Below are 19,788 nucleotides of genomic sequence, written 5' to 3'. Positions count from 1 at the left end.
GTAGCTTGACAGAGGACTCTCATGGAGCCTCACACATACTCAGAGCCATGTTGGAACCTCCCAACACCAAACTTAGAGTTTGAATGTGGGGGTTCAACACCAAACTTAGAGTTTGGTTGTGGCCTCTCAACACCAAACTTAGAGTTTGACTGTGGGGGCTCTGTTTGGCTCTGCTTTGAGAGAAGCTCTTCATGCTTCCTCTCCATGATGACAGAGGGATATCCTTGGACCTTAAACACCAAGGATTCTTCATTCACTTGAATGATCAACTCTCCTCTATCAACATCAATCACAGCCCTTGCTGTGGCTAGGAAGGGTCTGCCAAGGATGATGGATTCATCCATGCACTTCCCAGTCTCTAGGACTATGAAATCAGTAGGGATGTAATGGTCTTCAACTTTAACCAGAACATCCTCTACAAGTCCATGGGCTTGTTTTCTTGAATTGTCTGCCATCTCTAGTGAGATTTTTGCAGCTTGCACCTCAGAGATCCCTAACTTCTCCATTACAGAGAGAGGCATGAGGTTTACACTTGACCCTAAGTCACACAAGGCCTTCTTGAAGGTCATGGTGCCTATGGTACAAGGTATTGAAAACTTCCCAGGATCCTGTCTCTTTTGAGGCAGTTTCTGCCTAGACAAGTCATCCAGTTCTTTGATGAGCAAAGGAGGTTCATCCTCCCAAGTCTCATTTCCAAATAACTTGTCATTCAGCTTCATGATTGCTCCAAGGTATTTAGCAACTTGCTCCTCAGTGACATACTCATCCTCTTCAGAGGAAGAATACTCATCAGAGCTCATAAATGGCAGAAGTAAGTCCAGTGGAATCTCTATGGTCTCAGTTTGAGCCTCAGATTCCCATGATTCCTCATTGGGGAACTCATTGGAGGCCAGTGGACGCCCAGTGAGGCCTTCCTCAGTGGCGTTCACTGCCTCTTCTTCCTCCCAAAATTCGGCCATGTTAATGGCCTTGCACTCTCCTTTTGGATTCTCTTCTGTATTGCTTGGAAGAGTACTAGGAGGGAGTTCAGTAATTTTCTTGCTCAGCTGACCCACTTGTGCCTCCAAATTTCTGATGGAGGACCTTGTTTCAGTCATGAAACTTTGAGTGGTTTTGATTAGATCAGAGACCATGGTTGCTAAGTCAGAGTTATTTTGCTTAGAACTCTCTGTCTGTTGCTGAGAAGATGATGGAAAAGGCTTGCTATTGCTAAACCTGTTTCTTCCACCATTATTGTTATTGAAACCTTGTTGAGGTCTCTGTTGATCCTTCCATGAGAGATTTGGATGATTCCTCCATGAAGGATTGTAGGTGTTTCCATAGGGTTCTCCCATGTAATTCACCTCTTCCATTGAAGGGTTCTCAGGATCATAAGCTTCTTCCTCAGATGAAGCTTCCTTAGTACTGCTTGGTGCATTTTGCATTCCAGACAGACTTTGAGAAATCATATTGACTTGTTGAGTCAATATTTTGTTCTGAGCCAATATGGCATTCAGAGTGTCAATCTCAAGAACTCCTTTCTTCTGACTAGTCCCATTGTTTACAGGATTTCTTTCAAAAGTGTACATGAATTGGTTATTTGCAACCATTTCAATCAGCTCTTGAGCCTCTGTAGGCGTCTTCTTCAGATGAAGAGACCCTCCAGAAGAGCTATCCAAAGACATCTTGGACAGTTCAGAGAGACCATCATAGAAAATACCTATGATGCTCCATTCAGAAAGCATATCAGAAGGACACTTTCTGATTAATTGTTTGTATCTTTCCCAAGCTTCATAGAGGGATTCTCCTTCCTTCTGTCTGAAGGTTTGGACTTCCACTCTAAGCTTACTCAATTTTTGAGGTGGAAAGAACTTTGCCAAGAAGGCATTGACTAGCTTTTCCCAAGAGTCCAGGCTTTCTTTAGGTTGAGAGTCCAACCATGTCCTAGCTCTGTCTCTTACAGCAAAAGGGAATAGCATAAGTCTGTAGACCTCAGGGTCAACCCCATTAGTCTTGACAGTGTCACAGATTTGCAAGAACTCAGCTAAAAACTGATGAGGATCTTCCAATGGAAGTCCATGGAACTTGCAATTCTGTTGCATTAGAGAAACTAATTGAGGCTTAAGCTCAAAGTTGTTTGCTCTAATGGCAGGGATAGAGATGCTTCTCCCATAAAAGTCGGGAGTAGGTGCAGTAAAGTCACCCAGCACCTTCCTTGCATTATTGGCATTGTTGTTTTCGGCTGCCATGTGTTCTTCTTCTTTGAAGAATTCGGTCAGGTCCTCTAAAGAGAGTTGTGCTTTGGCTTCTCTTAGCTTTCTCTTCAAGGTTCTTTCAGGTTCAGGATCAGCCTCAACAAGAATGTTTTTGTCTTTGCTCCTACTCATAAGAAAGAGAAGGGAACAAGAAAATGTGGAATCCTCAGGATTGAGATTCCTTTAGGTGTCAGAAGAAAAGAAAAGTAGAAGACAGAAGTAGAAAATTCGAACTTATCAAAGGAGAATGAGTTCGAATTTTGCTTTAAGGGATAGTGTTAGTCCATAAATAGAAGGATGTGAGAAGGAGGGAAGTGATTTCGAAAATTAAGTGAAAAAAAAATTTTGAAAACATTTTTGAAAAACATTACTTAATTTTCGAAAATGAAAGTGGGAAAAGAAATCAAGTGATTTTTGAAAAAGATTTTGAAATTAGAAATTAAAAAGATTTGATTGAAAACTATTTTGAAAAAGATGTGGTTAGGAAGATATGATTAGTTTTTTAAAAAGATGTGATTGAAAAGATGTGATTTGAAAGACATTTTAAAAAGATTTGATTTTGAAAATTAAAAACTTGACTAACAAGAAAAGATATGATTCAAACATCAAACCTTTCTCAACAGAAAAGGCAACATACTTGAAATGTTGAATCAAATCATTAATTGATAGTAAGTATCTTTGAAAATGGAAAGAAATTGATTTAGAAAAAAGATTTGATTGAAAAATTGATTTGAAAAAGATTTGATTTTGAAAAACTTTGAAAACTTGAACAAAATCTGATTTGAAAACAAAATCTTCCCCCTTTAGCCATCCTGGCGTTAAACGCCCAGAATGGTGCACATTCTGGAGTTTAACGCCCAAAACTATACCCTTTTGGGCGTTAAACGCCCAACCAGGTACCCTGGCTGGCGTTTAAACGCCAGTCTGTCCTTCTTCACTGGGCGTTTTGAACGCCCAGCTTTTTCTGTATAATTCCTCTGCTGTATGTTCTAAATCTTCAATTCTCTGTATTATTGACTTGAGAAGACACAAATTAAAATATTTTTGGATTTTTAATAATAAGGAAAAATCAAAATGCAACAAGAATTAAACAATGCATGCAAGACACCAAACTTAGCAGTTTGTATACTACTGACACTAACAAAATGAAAATGCATATGAGACACACAAAACACTCAAGTCAATTGAATTCAAAGATCAGAGCACAAAAATTATCAAGAATTATTTGAAGATCCTTAAGGACACATGAATGAATGCATGCACTTGACACCAAACTTAAGATGAGACTCTAGACTCAAACAAGAAATTTTTGGATTTTTATGATTTTAAATTTTTTTTTTGTGTTTTTCGAAAATTAAATGGAAAAAGATATCAAAATTCTTAATGAGAATTCCAGGAATCAGTGCAATGCTAGTCTAAGACTCCGGTCCAGGAATTAGACATGGCTTCCCAGCCAGCCAAGCTTTCAAAGAAAGCTTCGGTCCAAAACACTAGACATGGCCAAAGGCCAGCCAAGCCTTAGCAGATCACTGCTCCAAAAGCAAGATTGATAGAAATCAACAAGCTCTTGTGATGATAAGTTGAAACCTCGGTCCAATGAAATTAGACATGGCTTCACAGCCAGCCAGATTTCAACAAATCATCATGAAATTCTAGAATTCATCTTCAAGAATTTCGAAAAAATAAATACCTAATCTAAGCAACAAGATGAACCTTCAGTTGTCCAAACTAAACAATCCTTGGCACTGATGTTACCAAAAGCTTGCTCAAAACTTGAACAATCCCCGGCAACGGTGCCAAAAACTTGGTGCGCGAAATTGTGAACAATACTTTTCACAACTCTCATAATCCCCGGACATGAACCCCAAGAACTTGGTGTTCAATACCATGGCATTACACAACTTCGCACAACTAACCAGCAAGTACACTGGGTCGTCCAAGTAATAAACCTTACGCGAGTAAGGGTCGATCCCACGGAGATTGTTAGTATGAAGCAAGCTATGGTCATCTTGTAAATCTTAGTCAGGCAAACTCATATGGATATGGTGATGAACGAAAATAACACAAAGGTAAAGATAGAGATACTTATGTAATTCATTGGTAGGAACTTCAGATAAGCGCATGAAGATGCCTTCCCTTCCGTCTCTCTGCTTTCCTACTGTCTTCATCCAATCCTTCTTATTCCTTTCCATGGCAAGCTTATGTAGGGTTTCACCATTGTCAGTGGCTACCTCCCATCCTCTCAGTGACTACGTCGCCTATGCTCTGTCACAGCATGGATAATCATCTGTCGGTTCTCGGTCAGGCTGGAATAGAATCCATCGATTCTTTTGCGTCTGTCACTAACGCCCCGCCTGCTAGGAGTTTGAAGCACGTCACAGTCATTCAATCATTGAATCCTACTCAGAATACCACAGACAAGGTTAGACCTTCCGGATTCTCTTGAATGCCGCCATCAGTTCTTGCCTATACCACGAAGACTCTGATCTCACGGTCAGGCGAGCACTCGGTTGTCAGGCGATCAACCATGCATCGTGCAATCAGGAATCCAAGAGATATTCACCCAATCGAAGGTAGAACGGAGGTGGTTGTCAGTCACACGTTCATAGGTGAGAATGATGATGAGTGTCACGGATCATCACATTCATCAAGTTGAAGAACAAGTGATATCTTAGAACAAGAACAAGCGGAATTGAATGGAAGAACAATAGTAATTGCATTAATACTCGAGGTACAGCAGAGCTCCACACCTTAATCTATGGTGTGTAGAAACTCCACCGTTGAAAATACATAAGAACAAGGTCTAGGCATGGCCGAATGGCCAGCCTCCCCATGATCTAAGATAGCATCAAAATGAAGATAGCTACCCCGATTAAAATACAATAGTAAAAGGTCCTACTTATAGAAAACTAGTAGCCTAAGGTTTACAGAGATGAGTAAATGACATAAAAATCCACTTCCGGGCCCACTTGGTGTGTGTTTGGGCTGAGCAATGAAGCATTTTCGTGTAGAGACTCTTCTTGGAGTTAAACGCCAGCTTTAGTGCCAGTTTGGGCGTTTAACTCCCATTTTGGTGCCAGTTCCGGCGTTTAACGCTGGGATTTCTGTGGGTGACTTTGAACGCCGATTTGGGCCATCAAATCTTGGGCAAAGTATGGACTATCATATATTGCTGGAAAGCCCAGGATGTCTACTTTCCAACGCCGTTGAGAGCGCGCCAATTGGGCTTTTGTAGCTCCAGAAAATCCACTTCGAGTGCAGGGAGGTCAGAATCCAACAGCATCTGCAGTCCTTTTCAGTCTCTGAATCAGATTTTTGCTCAGGTCCCTCAATTTCAGCCAGAAAATACCTGAAATCACAGAAAAACACACAAACTCATAGTAAAGTCCAGAAAAGTGAATTTTAGCTAAAAACTAATAAAAATATACTAAAAACTAACTAGATCATACTAAAAACATACTAAAAACAATGCCAAAAAGTGTACAAATTATCCGCTCATCAACGACCCAGTGCACTTGCTGGTTAGTTGTACGGACTACAAATTCGTGCACCAAGTTTTTGGCGCCGTTGCCGGGGATTGTTTGAGTTTGAACAACTAAATGTTTATTTTATTTCTTAGATTAGGAATAATTTATTTTTATTGTTATAGAGTCATTAAATCCTGATAGGATAGTTTCTTTTCAAAAATATTATTTTTCTTAATTAATTGTTAATTTTCATGAGTTTAGTGTCTTGTTCTAAGTTTGGTGTTAATTGCGTATTTTATATTTTTCTTTAAATTTTCGAGCTTGTGTTCTTTGTTCTTCATTGATCTTCAAGTTGTTCTTGTTTATTTTTCTTGTTTGATCTTGAGTTTTTCTTGTGTTGTGTCTTTTCTTGTTTTTCTTGTACTTTTTCAAAACATTAGCTTTCAAAAATTTTATACTTTTATCCATAAATATAATACATCTTTAAAATCAACACTGAAGTTGCTGCCCAATTGGCTGGAGCTTTAGTAGTTGTTCTTGATAATTGGGTATCTTCTTTGGAATCTTTTTAAAAAATAATTTTTCTTTGATTGAATCTCTTGCCAAACTCTAAGTTTGGTGTTTTCTTGTTAATTTTTCTTTAATTTTTGAAAATTTGTCTTGGTTTTCTAAAAATTTTAAGTTTGGTGTTCTTTCTTTTGTTCTTGGTGTTCTTGTGAATCTTCAAGGTGTTCTTGAGTCTTTCTTGTGTTTTAATCTTAAAAATTTTAAGTTTGGTGTTCCTTGGTGTTTCCCTCCAAAAATTTTCGAAAATAAGGAGCATTGGATTTAAAAATTTTAAGTCTTGTGTCTTTTGTGTGTTTTTCTCTTTCAAAAAAAAATTTCAAAATTCAAAAAAATATCTTTCCTAACTAATTTTAAACTACATTTTCGAAAATTTTATATAAAAATTCAGATTTCAATTTTAAAATATTTTCAATTTCTTTTATTTATTTTGTTTTTATTTTATTTTATAAAATAAATTTTTATAAAATAAATAATATTAACATACATATCATCTCCTTTATTCCATTATTGAACTAAGTGGAAATGAACAGTCCAAGAGGACTCTGGGGTCATATGCTAACCCCACTACTGCTTCATATGGGAGTAGTATCTGTATACCCTTCATTGGAGTTAGTAGGTTTGAGTTGAATCCTCAGCTCATTATCATGGTGCAGCAAAACTGCCAGTATTCCGGTCTTCCACAGGAAGAACCTACAGAGTATCTGGCACAATTTTTACAAATTGCTGACACCTCAGGATCTGTGGACCCCACAGGATCCCCACCTACTCACCACTCTCTCTCCTCTTCACCCATTCACCAATCACCTCAACACTTCTTCCCCAAAAACCCCTCACCTATCGAATCCCACTATTCTCTTCACCACTCACATCCATCCTTCATAAAATCCCACCTACCTCACCATTCAAATTCAAACCACTTTCCCTCCCAAACCCACCCATACATGACCGAACCCTACACCCCCTCTCCACTCCTATATAAACCCATCTTCACTCTTTCATTTTCACACAACCTAAACACTACTTCTCCCCCTTGGCCGAACCATAAAGCCACCTCTATCTCCTCTATTTCTTCTTCTTCTACTCTTTTCTTTCTTCTTTTACTTGAGGACGAGCAAACCTTCTAAGTTTGGTGTGGTAAAATCATTGCTTTTTGTTTTTCCATAACCATTTATGGCATCTAAGGCTGGAGAAACCTCTAGAAAGAGGAAAGGGAAGGCAAAAGCTTCCACCTCCGAGTCATGGGAGATGGAGAGATTCATCTCAAGGGTGCATCAAGACCACTTCTATGAAGTTGTGGCCATGAAGAAGGTGATCCCCGAGGTCCCTTTCAAACTCAAAAAGAGTGAATATCCGGAGATCCGACATGAGATCCGAAGAAGAGGTTGGGAAGTTCTTACCAACCTCATTCAACAAGTTGGAATCTTAACGGTTCAAGAGTTCTATGCCAATGCATGGATCACCAAGAACCATGATCAAAGTGTGAACCCGGACCCAAAGAATTGGCTTACAATGGTTCGGGGGAAATGCTTAGATTTTAGTCCGGAAAATGTAAGGTTGGCATTCAACTTGCCCATGATGCAAGGAGATGAAGACCCCTACACTAGAAGGGTCAACTTTGATAAAAGGTTGGACCAAGTACTCATAGACATTTGTGAAGAGGGCGCTCAATGGAAGAGAGATTCAAGAGGGAAGCCGGTTCAACTGAGAAGGCATGACCTCAAGCCCGTGGCTAGGGGATGGTTGGAGTTTATCGAACGCTCAATCATTCCCACTGGCAACCAGTCCGAAGTTACTATAGACCGGGCTATCATGATTCATAGCATCATGATTGGAGAGGAAGTAGAAGTTCATGAGGTTATATCCCAAGAACTTTATAAGGTGGCAGACACGTCCTCTACCTTGGCAAGGTTAGCCTTTTCTCATCTCATTTGTCACCTCTGTTATTCAGTCGGAATTGACATAGGGGGAGACATCCTCATTGATGAAGACAAGCCCATCACTAAGAAGAGGATGGAGCAAACAAGAGATCCCACTCATCATGAAATCCCTGAGATGCCTCAAGGGATGCACTTTCCTCCACAAAACTATTGGGAGCAAATCAACACCTCCCTAGGAGAATTGAGTTCCAACATGGGACAACTAAGGGTGGAGCACCAAGAACATTCCATTCTTCTCCATGAAATTAGAGAAGATCAAAGATTCATGAGAGAGGAGCAACAAAGGCAAGGAAGAGACATTGAGGAGCTCAAGCACTCCATAAGATCTTCAAGAGGAAGAACAAGCCGCCATCACTAAGGTGGACCCGTTCTTTAACTTCCTTGTTCTTTATTTTCCTGTTTTTCAAATTTTCATGCTTATGTTTATCTATGTTTGTGTCTTATGATCATTAGTGTCTTAGTGTCTATGTCTTAAAGTTATAAATGTCCTATGAATCCATCACCTTTCTTAAATAAAAAATAATGTTCTTAATTGAAAAAGAGAAGAATTGCATGAATTTTGAATTTTATAGCAGATTAATTATTTTGATGTGGTGGCAATACTTTGACTTCTGAATGTATGCTTGAACAGTGCATATGTCTTTTGAATTTGTTGTTCATGAATGTTGGCTCTTGAAAGAATGATGAAAATGGAGACATGTTACTGAGGATCTGAAAAATCATAAAAATGATTCTTGAAGAAAGAAAAAGCAGTGAATACAAAAAAAAAAAAGAAAAAGAAAAAAATAAAATCATGATCCAAGGCAAAAAGAGTGTGCTTAAGAACCCTGGACACCTCTAATTGGGGACTCTAGCAAAGCTGAGTCACAATCTAAAAAGGTTCACCCAGTTATGTGTCTGTGGCATGTATGTATCCGGTGGTAATACTGGAAGACAGAGTGCTTTGGGCCACGGCCTAGACTCATAAAGTAGCCGTGTTCAAGAATCATCAAAGGATAGAGTGAGATGCCAAAACTGTTCAGAGGCAAAAAGCTAAAAGCCCCGCTCATATAATTAATACTGATCTTCATAGATGTTTTTGGAATTCATTGCATATTCTCTTCTTTTTATCTTATTTGATTTTTAGTTGCTTGGGGACAAGCAACAATTTAAGTTTGGTGTTGTAATGAACGGATAATTTATACGCTTTTTGACATTGTTTTTAGTATGTTTTTAGTATGTTTTAGTTAGTTTTTACTATATTTTTATTAGTTTTTATTTAAAATTCACTTTTCTGGACTTTACTATGAGTTTGTGTGTTTTTCTGTGATTTCAGGTATTTTCTGGCTGAAATTGAGGGACCTGAGCAAAAATCTGATTCAGAGGCTGAAAAGGACCGCAGATGCTGTTGGATTCTGACCTTGCTGCACTCGAAGTGGATTTTCTGGAGCTACAGAAGCCCAATTGGCGCGCTCTCAATTGCGTTGGAAAGTAGACATCCTGGAAATTCCAGCAATGTATAATAGTTCATACTTTGCCCGAGATTTGATGGCCCAAATAGGCGTTCCAAGTCAGCTCAAGGATTCTGGAGTAAAACGCCAAAACTAGCACAAGAATGGGAGTTAAACGCCCAAACTGGCACAAAAGCTGGCGTTTAACTCCAACAAAAGTCTCTACACATAGAAGCTTTAATGCTCAGCCCAAACACACACCAACTGGGCCCGGAAGTGAATTTTTATGTCATTTACTTATTTTTGTAAACCCTAAGCTACTAGTTCTCTATAAATAGGACCTTTTTGCTATTGTATTAGACATCTTTTGATCACTTTAGATCTTTAGATCATCTTTGGACGTCTAGTTCTTAGATTATGGGGGCTGGCCATTCGGCCATGCCTAGACCTTGTTCTTATGTATTTTTAACGGTGGAGTTTCTACACACCATAGATTAAGGTGTGGAGCTCTGCTGTACCTCGAGTACTAATGCAATTACTATTGTTCTTCTATTCAATTCGGCTTATTCTTGTTCTAAGATATTCATTTGCACCCAAGAACATGATGAATGTGATGATTATGTGACGCTCATCATCATTCTCACCTATAAATGCGTGCCTGACAACCACTTCCGTTCTACAAGCAAACAAGGCTTGAATGTTTATCTCTTGGATTCCTTAATCAGAATCTTCGTGGTATAAGCTAGAATTGATGGCAGCATTCAAGAGAATCTGGAAGGTCTAAACCTTGTCTGTGGTATTCTGAGTAGGATTCAAGGATTGAATGACTGTGACGAGCTTCAAACTCCTGAAGGCTGGGCGTTAGTGACAGACACAAAAGAATCACTGGATTCTATTCCAACCTGATTGAGAACCGACAGATGATTAGTCGTGCTGTGACAGAGCGCGTTGAACATTTTCACTGAGAAGACGTGACTGTAGCCATTGACAACGGTGATGCCCAACATACAGCTTGCCATGGAAAGGAGTAAGAAGGATTGGATGAAGACAGTAGGAAAGCAGAGAAACGGAAGGGACAAAGCATCTCCATACACTTATCTGAAATTCTCACCAATAAATTACATAAGTATCTCTATCTTTATTTTATGCTTTATTCATAAATCATCTATAACCATTTGAATCTGTCTGACTGAGATTTACAAGATGACCATAGCTTGCTTCATACAAACAATCTCCGTGGGATCGACCCTTACTTGCGTAAGGTTTATTACTTGGACGACCCAGTGCACTTGCTGGTTAGTTGTGCGAAGTTGTGATAAAGAGTTGAGATTGCAATTGTGCGTACGATGTTGATGGCGCCATTGATGATCACAATTTCGTGCACCAGTTGTGCGCGCGCACATCAATTAAGAATTACGACCTGTGCGGACGCACAACCTTGTGCGCACGCACATGTCGGGAAGGGACATCAGTTAGGGGCGCTCGCACAGCTTGTGTGAGTGAATAGACTTTATAAATTTTAGTACCTGTGTGTACGCACACCCCTGTGCGTAGGCACACTTTCAAAATCTTCCTGGGTGTGCGCACGCACATCCCTGTGCGGATGCACACACCCTGTTTCATAATTCTAAACTTAGTTTTCAACTATTTCACCTTCTCGACAAGGTTGTAAGCTTCTATAACACCATTTTAAGACTCTTGGACTTATTTTCGGGTACTAGAACATGGGAAAGGTCCTAGGGGGTTTGATTTGGGTTTTTCTCTAAAAAGCTAGCAAACAGAGGTTTAGGTTTCTGGTGTATTGTAGGAGAGTTAGTGGAGAGGGAAGGAGGAGTGGTGCATATGGTGATTGTTTACGATGAATTGGGAAATTGATGAACTAATGAGCCCGGAATGGAAGTAATGAATTAATGATGGTTATGATGAGTTGAAGACTCAAAGATGAATGATGATATTGTTGAATAATGAGAGTATGTCAGACACTATATCCTTGGGTTAAATATGAGAATGTGCAGGGTATTATGTCCTTGGGATTGAACTATGATTGATAATCTTTTCTGCTGTAAGAGTGTGTCAGGCACTATATCCTTGGGTTACGCATGTAAGTGTGCCCGACACTATATCCGTGGGTTAATAGAGTGTGCCCGACACTATATTCGTGGGTGCGGCAGAAAAGCGACATCCGAAAGGATGTATCGGGTTTGCATTTATGGATCGACAAGTGATATCACGAGCCAATATGATAGGCATTCATCATGTGCATCTTCTATATACTTGCTTGCTTTGTTTACTTTAGTTTGCCTAAATGTATAACATGCCTACTTGCTTCTTGAACTACTTGCTGTATATGAATATTACCTGTGCTTTCCTTGCTTGCATTTATCTGTGTTTGACTGGTGCTAAGGAGGTTAGGTAGGCAGTGGCGATGGGATCGTACGGAGGTAAGGTTGGCGAAGGTTGTGGAATACAGCGGTATGATTAGTATTAGTTAGAATCTCCCTAAGTTTAGATAACTCTGGTTTACGGTTTAAGTTCTTTTACTTATTTTGTTCTAAGATTGAATATCCGTATATGATGTGGAGTTCTAGGATTGCCGTCGGCGTCCCGGAGCCTTACATCTTACATTATTGGGCACTGTTACCATACTAAGAACCTCCGGTTCTAATTCCATACTTTGTTGTTGTTTTTCAGATGCAGATCGTAACCTACTTCGGTGAGATTGCGGATATGGTGACAGAGCGAAGTATGGTTCCTCCTTGGTTTAATTTATAATATTTTGTAATAGTTACTCTCACATCTTTATGTGTTTCCTCTTTATAGCCTTAGAGGCTTACTTAAGAGATAGGTTGTATAAGCTGTTTTAAATTCTAAAACTCTGTATATTTCTATTTGTAACTAGTCGGGTTAAACTCCACAAGCTGTGGCTAGTTCTCTATGATTATTGTTCCGAGGGTTACCTGAAACTGTAGGTTGATCTCGGACGAGATCTTCTGTGCTGATCGGAGATGATGTGTCCGGTTTGCTGGACTGACGATGCTGCTGATCCTTTGTCACCGGAGGGTGGTGGTACCTACAAGGGACTCTGATGCTTAAGTTAGCAAGGGTATTAAGCAGGTTTTTATGTAGAATCAGAGTATGAGTTATACCTGGGTGCTCTAGTGTATTTATAATGGCGTAGAGTGACCTTCTTAGATAAGATAAGTTAGTTATCTTATCTTTATCTTTATCTTAGCTTTGACTGGGGTCCTCTTATCTTCAAGGAAACCGCCTTTATCTCTACGGGCTTGGGCCGCCCTTGGATTTGAGACGTGTTCCTCTATTTTGGACCCTTTGTTTGGGCCATCTGTGACTTGGCCGAGCTTTTTGAGAAGAGATCGGGTTGTCCTGACCTGAAGAGGTCGGTCGCTTTGTCTGTAGAACATGCCGGGTCGGACAGCTCGACCCAGGGTATGAATAGTTCCCCTGCTCGAGCTCGGTCTTTTATCTGGAGGCCGAGTCTTGGTATTTAGGACTTCGAGCTTTCTCGGGTAAAGCCAAACTCGAGCATTTTGTCGCTTTATCTTTCTGTAGAGCTCTTTCTTTGAATGTGGAACGTTTCTGTTCTGTTTCTTCTGAAAGCGCGCGCTTTTGCCTTTTAGCATTTTCCTTGGGAATGCGCGAGGGTTTTTAATGCCCCCATTAATTTGTTCCGTTTCTCTTGTTTTTCTCTTTTCAAATTTTTGTATCCAAGAGACGGTTTTCCTTTCCCTGTAACTTCCCTTTTCTTTCGCCGTTTCTCATTCTGCGCTTCTCGTCTCTCTGTGAAGCTTTGGCCTTCGCTTTGGTGCTTCTGCTTTGTGATCGATTTTTCGCTACTCGCTTTTCAAAGTTTTCTTCCTTCTTCCAGGTTGGTTTTGCTTTCTTCCTCACATATTTTTACTTTTGATCCTTTTGATGATGCCTTTATTTTGCATGCTTGGAAAGCTCGAACCTTTTCTTCGTTTCTGTCTTTATTTTGGAGTGTGATTCTTCAATAAAGTTTTGATTTTGCCTGAGTTGTTGTTGGAAAGCTTGAATCTTTTCATACCACTATGCTTGATTTGTCGCTATGATGTATGTTTCTGATTTTCTTTTCGTTTTTCTGTATGCTTTCGACTGGATTTCCTGGTGGTTTAGTGCCTTTTAGGGGTTTTGCAAGTCGCTGCGTTTTGAAAAAAGGTTACTCCTTTGGTGGCTTTGTTTTGTCGATAGTTTTTCTTTTGACGGAGAAGGTGATTTCTTTGATGGTTTCTGGTTAAGAATGAAGGGTCGTTGCTGGGGTGTAAACTCGTAGGTCCCTTGAGTTCTTGTTCTGTGGTTGCCTCTAAAGGACGCCCCTGGGTCTTTCGTGTAGGTCCTGGGTCTCCTTTTGTTCCTTATACCGTGCTTGATTGTGTAGCCGAGTTATTTTGTTGTTGCCTGAGATGTGTTTTGGTAATCCAATATTCTTTTCTTTATTGTAGGACTAGTTGGCCTCATCGCTTCTCGCAAAAATATTGTTGAGACGTCTTCCCAAGTCCCTGAGGGCATGGATGATTGGGTGGATTCTATGGTTCTTCTGTGTATTTCTGTGGTGGACTCAGATTTTTGTATAGAGCTGCGAAAGCATCATAGGATTTGTGGTAGTGATGCCCAGGAGAGGGATTACGAGCTTGTAGCGCCTGGTTCTGACGAGAGAGTCTGTTTTCCTACTTTCCTCGAGGGGGAGCATCCCTTCTTCTATGCTTACTAGTATTTCTTTAGTCAGTTGAACATTACTTTTCCTTTTTCTGCCTTTGAGACCGACTTGTTGTGGTCATGTAACATTGCTCCATCCCAGCTTCATCCCAATTCGTGGGGTTTTATAAAGATTTTTCAGCAGCTGTGTCAAGAGTTAGGCATCAAGCCTTCTCTAACTCTTTTTCTCTATTTGTTTGTTTCGGCCAAGCCTAGGGCCTCTTCAAAAAAGAAAGCTTCTTGGGTTTCTTTTAGATCTGCTCGGGGGCAGAAAGTCTTTGCCATGTATGACGAGTCTTTTAAGGACTTCAAAACCTATTTCTTTAAGGTTCGAGCTGTTGAGGGTGTTCGCCCCTTTTTTCTTGATGAAAATGATGAACCCGCTTTTCCTCTTGAGTGGCAAAAGAATGTCATGGTGTCCCGGTATACTTGGGAGATGTTGGATGAGGTCGAATAGGCCTTTGTGAGTGTGTTGGAGGATAACTGGGGGGAGCCCCCGTATTTGGATACTAATAAATTTCTGGGGGATCCATCTTTAGTCTAAAATGTGTTGGGTACTGTCCGACGTGTTTTTAGTGTATTCTATTTTTTCCTGTGCTCCATGACTTTGTTTGTTGATTATGTCTTTCCTGTTTTTCAGAAATGTCGAAGAACAATGACTCCATGAAGGCTTTTAAAAAGGCCTAGATGGCAGCCGCTGCCCAAAACATCTCAGTCAAGGCGGCTGGGGAGGGGTCCTCCCAAACCATCACGAAGCCGCTGGTGCTGAGTTCCCCTGGCCCGAGGAGGGTGATCCCTACTCCTCGGGTTCGTCTGGTAGATCTCCCACAATCTTCCACTGCTGCTTCTGGTGCTCCTTCTTTGAAAAAGTAGAAAACATCTGAGCCCTTTAACCAGGATGCCCCGGATTTTGATGCTATTGAGTTTGTCGACCAACGGATTGCTCCTTATGGTGGGCTTTCTATGGATGATGTTTGGTGCACGAAATTGCAATCACACTTTTGCAACTCCGCACAACTAACCAGCAAGTGTACTGGGTCGTCCAAGTAATACCTTGCGTGAGCAAGGGTCGATCCCACAGAGATTGTCGGCTTGAAGCAAGCTATGGTTATCTTGTAAATCTTAGTCAAGATATCAGAAATTATCAGGATTGATTGTGAAAAGCAAAAGAACATGAAATGGTTACTTGTTTTGCAGTAATAGAGAATAGGTTGAGGTTTTGGAGATGCTCCATCTTCTGAATCTCTGCTTTCCTACTGCCTTCTTCTTCAGACACGCAAGGCTCCTTCCATGGCAAGCTGTATGTAGGGTTTCACCGTTGTCAATGGCTACCTCCCATCCTCTCAGTGAAAACGATTGCATATGCTCTGTCACAGCACGCGGAATTCAGCTGTCGGTTCTCGGTCAGGCCGGAATAGAATCCAGTGATTCTTTTGCGTCTGTCACTAACGCCCCGCCTGCTAGGAGTTTGAAGCACGTCACAGTCATTCAATCATTGAATCCTACTCAGAATACCACAGACAAGGTTTAGACCTTCCGGATTCTCTTGAATGCCGACATCAGTTCTAGCTTATACCACGAAGATTCCGGTTAAAGAATCCAAGAGATATCTACTTAATCTAAGGTAGAATGGAGGTGGTTGTCAGGCACACGTTCATAGTTGAGAATGATGATGATTGTCACGGATCATCACATTCATCCGGGTTAAGAACAAGTAATATCTTGGAATGGAAGCAAGCATGATTGAATGAGAAACAGTAGTAATTGCATTAATTCATCGAGACACAGCAGAGCTCCTCACCCCTAACCATGGGGTTTAGAGACTCATGCCGTGGAAAGTACACAAAGAAAAAGTGTAAAGTGTCATGAGGTACTGATACAATGTCAAAAGATCCTATTAATAGTAAACTAGTAACCTAGGGTGTACAGAAATGAGTAAATGACATAAAAATCCACTTCTGGGTCCACTTGGTGTGTGCTTGGGCTGAGCAATGAAGCATTTTCGTGTAGAGACCTTTCCTGGAGTTAAACGCCAGCTTTCATGCCAGTTTGGGCGTTTAACTCCAAGTTTTATGCCAGTTCCGGCGTTTAACGCTGGAATTTCTGAGGGTGACTTTGAGCGCCGGTTTGGGCCATCAAATCTTGGGCAAAGTATGGACTATCATATATTTCAGGAAAGCCCAGGAAGTCTACTTTCCAATGCCGTTGAGAGCGCGCCAATTGGGCTTCTGTAGCTCCAGAAAATTTACTTCGAGTGCAGAGAGGTCAGAATCCAACAGCATCTGCAGTCCTTTTTGGTCTCGGAATCAGATTTTTGCTCAGGACCCTCAGTTTCAGCCAGAAAATACCTGAAATCACAGAAAAACACACAAACTCATAGTAAAGTCCAGAAAAGTGATTTTTGGCTAAAAACTAATAAAAATATACTAAAAACTAACTAGATTATACTAAAAACATACTAAAAACAATGCCAAAAAGCATACAAATTATCCGCTCATCACAACACCAAACTTAAATTGTTGCTTGTCCCCAAGCAACTGAAAATCAAAATAGGATAAAAAGAAGAGAATATACTATAGACTCCAAATTATCAAGGAAACATAGCTCCAATTAGATGAGCGGGACTAGTAGCTTTTTGCCTCCGAACAGTTTTGGCATCTCACTCTATCCCTTGAAGTTCAGAATGATTGGCATCTATAAGAACTCAGAACTCAGATAGTGTTATTGATTCTCTTAGTTGAGCATAATGATTCTTGAACATAGCTAGTGTATGAGTCTTGGCTGTGGCCCAAAGCACTCTGTCTTCCAGTATTACCACCGGATACATACATGCCACAGACACATAATTGGGTGAACCTTTCCAGATTGTGACTCAGCTTTGCTAAAGTCCCCAATTAGAGGTGTCCAGGGTTCTTAAGCACACTCTTGTTGCCTTGGATCACAACTTTATTTCTTTCTATTTCTTTTTATTTTCTCCTTCTCCTTTTTTTTTCGAAATTTTTTTTTTGTATCCACTGCTTTTTCTTACTTCAAGAATCACTCTAATGATTTTTAGATCCTCAATAACAGTTCTCTTTTTCCTCATTCTTTCAAGAGCCAACAATTTTTAACATTCTCAAAACAACAAATTCAAGAGACATATGCACTGTTCAAGCATTCATTCAGAAAGCAAAAAGTATTGTCACCACATCAAAATAATTCAACTAGTTTCAATGATAAATTTCGAAATCCTATACTTCTTGTTCTTTTGTGATTAAAGCATTTTTCATTTAAGAGAGGTGATGGATTCATAGGACATTCATATCTTTAAGGCATAAAATTTCAATTTTATTAATTATGAATTAAGAACAAGACTCAAAGATAAATATAAGATGAGACTAAAAAGTAAAAATAAAAATAGAAAACAAAATAAAAGAGAAAAAAAACGCAAAAACATAGGCTCCTAATGATAGAGGTTTTCACAGAGTTAGGACTCAACAACCTTGATTTTGAGAAGTGGATGCTCCCTCAACTTGAGAGGAGAGCTTTTGGCGTTTTAGCTCTTGGAGTTCACGCCCCTGCTTCTCTTGTTCCTTCAGCAATTTGCAGAGCATGCAGTTCTGATTCTGCTGTTCTTCCTTCAGTTGCTCCATAGTCTCTTGTAATTTGGTGATAGATGCTTCTAGGCTGGTCCAGTAGTCAATTCTTGGGAATTCAGGGAGGAATTCCTGCGCCCTCCTCTTGATAGAGTTGTCTTGCATTTGTCCTTCCATTGACTTCTTGGTGATTGGGTGTTCAATGGGTATGAACTCATCTACTCCCATCTTCACCCCAGCCTCTTTACAGAGCAAGGAGATCAAGCTTGGGTAAGCCAATTTGGCTTCAGTGGAATTCTTATTTGCAATTGTGTAGATCTCACAAGCGATCACATGATGGACCTCCACTTCTTTTCCAAGCATAATGCAATGAATCATCACTGCTCTCTTGATGGTGACCTCAGAACGGTTGCTAGTGGGCAATATGGAACGCCCTATAAAGTCTAGCCAACCTCTTGCAATTGGCTTGAGGTCTCCCCTCTTGAGTTGGTTTGGGACACCCTTTGAATTGGTTATCCACTTAGTTCCAGGGAGGCATATGTCCTCTAGAACTTGATCCAACCCTTTATCTGCTCTCACCATCCTCCTATTGAAGGATTCAGGATCATCTTGCAGTTGAGGTAGTTTGAAGATTTCTCTTATTTTGTCCAGATGGAAGTACATAACTTTCCCTCTGACCATGGTTCTGTAGGTATGGTAAGCAGTTCCAGTCATTCTTTGCTTATCTGTCAGCCACAGATTTGAGTAGAATTCCTGAACCATGTTCCTTCCAACCTTTATTTCAGGATTGGTCAGAACTTCCCATCCTCTGTTTCGAATTTGCTCTTGGATCCCCGGATATTCATCTTCTTTCAGATCAAATTTAACTTCCGGGATCACTGACCTCAGACCCATTATTTTGTGATAATGGTCTTCATGTTCTTTGGTTAAGAACTTCTCTTGATTCCAAAGATTCTTTGGATTAGTTTCTTTCTTTCCTCTTAAATTGGTTTGTTTTCCCTTAGGAGCCATGATCTTGATGAATCTTGGCTTAGTGATCACGGAAAAGCACACCAAACTTAGAGGTTTGCTTGTCCTCAAGCAAAAGAAAGGAAAGAAGAGAGAGAGAGGAAGAGGAAATTCGAATGGTGTGGGGAATGAGGGGTGGCAAACGTTTATTTATAGAGTGGGGGGAGAGATTTTCGAAAAAAAGAAAAATTTGAAAGGAGATTTTGAGGAGATATGGAAAGAAATTGAAAGAAGGGTGAGTTATTGAACAAAATTTGGGAATGATTTGGAAGATTTGAAGAATGATTTTAAATTTTTGAAAATTTGAAAGTGAATGATGAGAGATTGAAATGTGTTTTTGTAGAAAAATATGGGAAAGAAAAGGAAAGTTTGAAAAAATCTGAGTTGAAAACAAAATTGTGGTCCCCCCACCTTTCTGGCGTTAAACGCCCAGAATGGCACCCATTCTGGCGTTTAACGCCCATTTGGTGCCCCTTTTGGGCGTTTAACGCCCAGCCAGGTGCCCTGGCTGGCGTTAAACGCCAGAAATCCTTTATCACTGGGCGTTTTTCTGAATGCCCAGGATGCTGCACACCTGGCGTTAAACGCCCAGAATGGTGCCCATTCTGGCGTTTAACGCCCAAAATGGCACCATTCCTGGCGTTAAACGCCCAGAATGGCACTCATTCTGGCGTTTAACGCCCAAAATGCCCCTTACTGGCGTTTTTTCGCCAGTAAGCTCTTTTTCTCTGCTTTTTGAGCTGAATCCTTCTGTAACTCTGTGAATTCCTTCATTTTTTGAAGGCCAGTAGAAGCCACATTGGAGGACTTTAGTGGCTATTCGCTCACTTCCAAAA

The 19,788-nt window shown here is 40.3% G+C and overlaps 1 non-coding gene across 1 annotated transcript; it reads left to right on the top strand.

Annotated features, from left to right (window-relative positions):
• Positions 1-1,718: 1,718 nt before the first annotated feature.
• LOC112713980 (small nucleolar RNA R71) lies at positions 1,719-1,826 on the top strand. Its single transcript, XR_003158938.1, has one exon. It is a non-coding gene; the product is annotated as a small nucleolar RNA R71 (small nucleolar RNA).
• The last annotated feature ends 17,962 nt before the right edge of the window (positions 1,827-19,788 follow it).

This window comes from Arachis hypogaea, chromosome 9 (assembly GCF_003086295.3).
Source record: "Arachis hypogaea cultivar Tifrunner chromosome 9, arahy.Tifrunner.gnm2.J5K5, whole genome shotgun sequence".
Taxonomy (NCBI): Eukaryota; Viridiplantae; Streptophyta; class Magnoliopsida; order Fabales; family Fabaceae; genus Arachis; species Arachis hypogaea.
The sequence above is the reverse complement of the archived record's forward strand: the minus strand, read 5'-3'. Positions and strand labels throughout refer to the sequence as shown.